Source organism: Uloborus diversus, chromosome 7, assembly GCF_026930045.1.
Source record: "Uloborus diversus isolate 005 chromosome 7, Udiv.v.3.1, whole genome shotgun sequence".
Taxonomy (NCBI): Eukaryota; Metazoa; Arthropoda; class Arachnida; order Araneae; family Uloboridae; genus Uloborus; species Uloborus diversus.
In genome coordinates, this window is record NC_072737.1 from 128,435,006 (window position 1) to 128,441,368 (window position 6,363).

Consider the following 6,363-nt stretch of genomic DNA (forward strand, 5'->3'; position numbering starts at 1 on the left):
ACTACAGTATCCTACTGAAATAGACAGTATGCAAATAAATTTTCTTGAAAATATTTATCGCAGAACAGATTGAAAAATCCAGAAAGAACGTTAAGAATTTGAACAATAAAAAATAAAAGTTCGCCAAAAATCTGTTTATAGTGTTATGGTTTTAAAATTATGTGAAAGAATAATGTATCTTGACAAGATTTCGCATATCAGGTAAATTATTTCCATGACGAATGAATTAAATGCATGATTTCTTTGGATATCCAATCATATAGTCATAGAAATAAATTATCTAGTGTTAAACGTTACTCTTGACAGTCTGCCACGTATGTGCACTATGTGACAAAAATGTCAACAAATGCTGGAAATGTCACGAAACTGAACTTAATATGTACTAATGTATAGAAAAAAACGGAACAAAATGAAAATGCCGTTCGAAGCGAACCAAAAATTTATGAATTCCGAATTCAACATCGTGAAAATGGCTGCTTCAGAACAACTTACTGTGTGTTCTACATTAATTGTTTACTTTCGTAATACTTTTTGGTTTCTAATCTCTTTCTATATGGGTCAGAATATCCACAAGACTTTGAAAAATCTTTTCAAACGAATAAAGCGAAACAATCATACGTACGAACAAAAATCACAACACTTTTAGCATTTTCTTCGCTACCACATGCGTTTATTTTAGTTTTCAATTCCGCCATTAAACAGTGACTGCAGTGCCCCCTATAGTTCGTTGGAGTTGCGAATAGTTTTAGTATTGTGTGAGCTAAGTATCCTTAGCGAGATTCCGCATGTTAGTTAAACCATTTTTATTTTTTATCATGAGTAGAATAAAATGGTAAAAAGAAATAATGGCAGATCAATTGAAAAGTAAACTACCACCATATATCCGTGAGAATTTTGTTGATGATTTGCATAGCATGACATAATTAAATCATGATTCAGAAATTAGAAACGTATTCGAAACAGAAAATTTTTAAATTGAATGATTCGGGAATTTGAGAAAAATAACTCAGCTACAAATGCAAAACGATTAGCGCTAGCTTAGCAAGGCAAAGAAGTATCATCTTCTTTTGATAATAAATCGTAATTTCATATGATCAAAGTATCTAGCATTAATTGTTATTCTTGTTAGGCCACAATTATTATTTAGTTTTATCAAGATTTGATAAATATCGAATTCAACATCGTGGAAATGGCTGTTTAGAACTACGAACTACGTAATTTGCATTAATTTTTGACGTTTAGTAATGCTTCTTGAATTCTCATTTCTTTTTACGTGAACCAGAATATCCTCAAGACTTTGAAAATTAATTTAAAAAGAATAAAGTGAAAAAATCGTGTATTCGAGCAAAATTTACTAGTCTTATGAGAATTTTCTACGTTACGGCATGCGTTTGTTTTACCTTTTTCGTCCGCATTAGACAGTGGCTGCAGTGCCCCTTATAGTTCGTTGGAGTTGCGAATAGAAGCAACTTTAACGTTTTGTAACAAGTCAGTCAAAATAATTCTGAAGATAGAAAATTTATTTTATTCTATTTGCTTTCAAAACAATGCTTCGTTAGAAAAAGCACCAGAATATAAATACAACAGTACGCGTTGTGTTAACTCGCAAAGCGCAACACTAGTGCTATTTTTTTTTTCTTTGTTCCATTAATGATTTCTTTAAAACTTAATTTATGTGTTGTGTCTAAATTTATGTCTAAATTTATTTATTTTTTAAACACTGTTGCACTTTTTTTTATGCAGAACGGATTCAATTCTTTGATGTCCAGGTGCGAGTAATAAGATCATTAAGAATTCGCTTTACATAATAACTAAAAATGTAACTAATACGAGAGTATCCATGTCCATGTTGCCAACTTTACCAAATCAGTGTTCCCTGGATTTTCCATTACGGGGCAATAACCTAGGTTTTGGTGTCTAATGCCCTACTTTTAAATTACAGGTTATAAAGATGAAAATTCCGGTGGAACGTCCCCAGTTCCCCCATTTTTCAATAACATCAACAAATATTCTCTGAAATTGTATGAGGAACATCCAACTTCTAAAACTTTCGAAGGACGAACTCCCTCCACTAACGTCATGAAATGTGGCCCACAATCCCATTTTTTAGGATCATCCAGTTTCGAAAAACTACCTTGGGAGAGTTCCAACCCCCTTCACCTCCACTAACTGCAGTCACCAAAAATAGCCACGGTCTAGGAAGATTGGGCTCCGCAGATTGGGCGTCGGGAACATTGGGCACCGGGCATACTGGGCACAGGGAAATTTGGGCGGTGAGCATTTTGGGTGGCGAGCAAATTGGGCCCAATGTTCTCGGCACTCAATGCCCGACCCCCAATGTTTCCGGCGCCCAATCTTCCCAATTCGAGACAGCCATATATTGCGATTTCAAGACTTCAAAAATTACTGGGGAAAGTTCCCAAAAGTCCTCACTTTCTAACATCACTGAAGACGGTTTAAAATCCAGTTTTAGATCTTCTAGTTACAATAATTTCGGAGAAGTGTCCCACCATCCCATTCCTACTTGGAAAAGAACCCCAAACTCTCTTCATCTTACAAATCGATGATCATTAACGATGGTGTTTTTGGAACTTCAATTTCAAAAAATTTCAATTTCCATCCCTTCACCTAACGTTACGAAAGATGTTCTGGAATAGAGTTTTATAACGTAGATTTTAATGGTAAGTCCTCGAAACCTTCCTTTTCCATATCTTCATCAGAGATAATATTGTTACACGTTCGGTGCCAATTTCAAACTTTCTTTAAATGACGATACAGTTCTTGAGAAAAGCACAGGAAATTTATTTACAGCTATATACAGGAAATGTAGTTACAACTGCTAAACCAGTCATCAGCAATTAATCAAATATCAATTAACACCGTAACGGTCACACAAGTATTTACTTCCAAATACGCAAAAACACAGCACAAAGGCTAGTACCCACAGAGCTAAATACATGCTCTCAGCCCTACGGCTCAAACCGGTCTGCCTTTGAACACGCGGCATGGCTATTTATAAACTTCGATAGAGACCTCTCAAATATTCTAGAAAATCCCACACCGTTCTGCCACTTTCTCATATTTTCTTTTTATTCCATTCACAATTCTTATCATTCAGAAATGGGGGGGACCGTATACTTCAGTCGTATGTTAGGGGATTGTATGTACATTACAAGAAATTATTTACAGATTACAGGTTACGTTACTAAGATAATTTTAGATGAAAGAATGAAAGATAATGGAATTAACGCCAAAATTTGCCAGATTACAACAAATTAATCACAAAAATGACTACTATTTACAGAATTTGTATAAATATAATTCTATTTTTGAAAGTTCCATTTCGAAAAAATCTGAGGAGGAGTTTGGAAACTCATCCTATCCCAGGGGAGGATACAGAAAAATATTTTGGAAGGGCCCGGAAAATTCAATAGCGCCACCCCCCCCCCCCCCCAGCATTCGATGTTTCATAATGTAGTTTTCATGACTTTATTTAAATTGTTTTTTCATTTATTTATTTTTTGAGGATTCCTTTAGGTCAATGAATCTACTTCTAAGTACATGAATATTATGCTGCACTAATATACGTTGAATGTGGACGGAAAACATCTTTAACGTTTCAAGCTATACAATGAACGGTTTTTTAACTGGGAACACTGTCATAAGTTTATAACACGAGAGCAAGGTTATCGAATAAACCCATGCCTCATTTGAGTTTTTATAAATTAATTTATATTTTAATTATAAAATACTATTTGATTATTAAAATCATAACTTCGAATTATATAAGTTTTATTGAAGAATTCAGAAACTATTTATGTGTGAATTTCAAAGCAGTTGTTAATTTGTTTTTAAAGCCATGATAAAGCTGAGATAACATATTGATGCCGTTTAAATTAATAATCATGGTTTTTTCAAGAAACTACCATATGATTTCTTTCATTTTGCATTTTTGATAAACTGGAAAAGAAATCTACTATTTCACAAATGGTTCCTGGATCAAAATGACTCTTTTAGGTGCGCCTACACATTTTTTGAAAAAATGTTACTTATTGTTTCCATCAAAGAAGAATTGGTGAACGAATCGCGACTTCCCTTGAATTCGAAACCAGTGAGTTCAATGTATTCTGCCACTCTAGGCCTCTGACTCCAGTACTACTTCTTAAGTCAACAAAAATGCTTTTATTCAAAATATGCTGAGTGTATTTTGTGTTCTTTTTAATTAACAAAAAAGTCAATTAAAAAATAAGAAATAAAATCGTTTTAAATTAATTCATCCTTTTGGGGGGCACGGCTCCCCTAGCCCCCCCTAAAATCCGCTACTGTCCTATTCCTAACCTCAACAAAGATGGAATACTTTTTTTTTGAGAAACCACAAATTGCTTATTGTTCTCATTTGACTGTTTTTGGCGTCCTATGATTTTATTTCCCCCTCCTCTTCAGCACCACCGTCGACCGGCTCCTCCCGATGCTGCTCTTCTAGCGAGCACCGTCTCCAGGTTGCATCCGTATCCTACACACACACGTGCACACCTACACGCATGAACGCATACACACACACACACACGCACGTACATACAAACGCACGCGTAAACACACACATACGCCTCACACGCTCGTGATTGCAAAAAACATAGTTTGAATTCAAGATGCCAAAAATTCAAACTTCTTTTTTTTTTTTTTTTAACTTTCATTCAAAAAAAAATCTTAAATGATTCCCCAAGCCCTCTTTCTGTAATACTATCGAGCGTGATACAAAAGCGCATTTTCGAACTCCAAGTTCGGAAAATGTCTAGGGTTGATAAGAATCTAGGGTCGAACAAAATCGAATACATACTTCTTTTTTCGATCTATTCACGTTTTCGAATTTTCTAGGTACTGCAGTAAAATACTTGTAAAATGATCCGATTCGTCAGTCCCCTTAACTTTCTTACTCATTGCTGTTTATGAAACCAAAAGCTCTTAAAGCATAATTTTAAAACGACTGTTACTCTTGTAAGCAGTTTCTATCGACAAAATACGATTATTTGAGCCATCTAAACATAAAGGCAACTTTTTTTTAATTTTTGACAAAATTTTAAATTTTTCAAAATTAGCCGGCAATGAAATTTCAGAAATTGCAGGGAAAACTAATTTTTCCTTGTTCTGGTTACATTTTATGCAGAAAATGAAAGTTTTGTCTCCCCGGGCGATGTTGACATATGCCCCGTCTCATTAATTTATATATATTTTTAAACCACTCGCAACTCCAGAGTTCGAATACGTTACCTTGCGGTGGTTAACAATACTACCGAAAAAGGTAAAGCATTCCGTTCCACGTGATTTCTTTTGGGTAAATTACAGGCTTCAGACAGTTTGTGGTGTTAATGTAATTTCTGACGAATAAAAAAGAAAGCTTACCACAAATACGATGAAAGATCATTCATTAAGCTTGATAGCAAGTTATAAGTGATGGCATTTGTTTGTTTTACCTTTTTCATCAGCCATTAGACAGTTGCTGCAGCGCCCCCTAACTAATTTTATATTTAGAATTGAGCATGCTCTCATGTATTGCTGCAATTTCAATTGAAAAAAAAACCTTCGGAACAAATTTGAGTTTTTATTTTTTTCCCTCCACCCCTCAAATTCTGCCACCCTAGGTGATGGCACAGGTCACCTACCCTAGGAGCCGGTACTGCTTAAAAAGAGTATACATTCTAGTGATGTGCCGGATCGTTAAAAAAGTAGATCCGCGGATCCGGATCCGGATAATTAATGTCGAAGATCCGCGGATACGGATACGGACCTCAATTTCTTTTTTAACCCAAATCAACTACCCAAGTGTAAAATTTGCTAGGGAAGGTATTCCCGTCAGGGTAATGGCACTGTTTCTTCAAAAAATGTCATCTTCGGCGAAAATATAATCAAGACTGATTTATTCCTTAAAGAAATCTCTGTCAAAATTGAGGGAGAGTTGGAAGGAATGGGTCAGCTTTGCATTAATGCTTACATAAAATGTGAAAATTTATTTTTACCTTGCTCGTTAGCTGTAGGATACAGGAGCAAGAGTGTAAAGCTGCTTTTCTGGACATGCTAGAAATAATTTTTTGCATTTTATTTCAGCATAAATGCAACGCTAACCCATTCCAACCAACTTACCCCGACCGAAGAAATAACAGCCAAGAACACCTTTACAATCAGTAAATAGAGAATTTAGTATCACTTTTTTTGAAGGATGCTGAGAAAAACGAAAATGAAGAATAACAGAAACCCCAAATACATAACAAAAACCAATATTAAATTTAAAAAAAAAAAAACATGTCCCCGAGGGCCGACCTCATACGAAGATGAATTTTGCGAATCAGAACACACATTGTTAAAAAA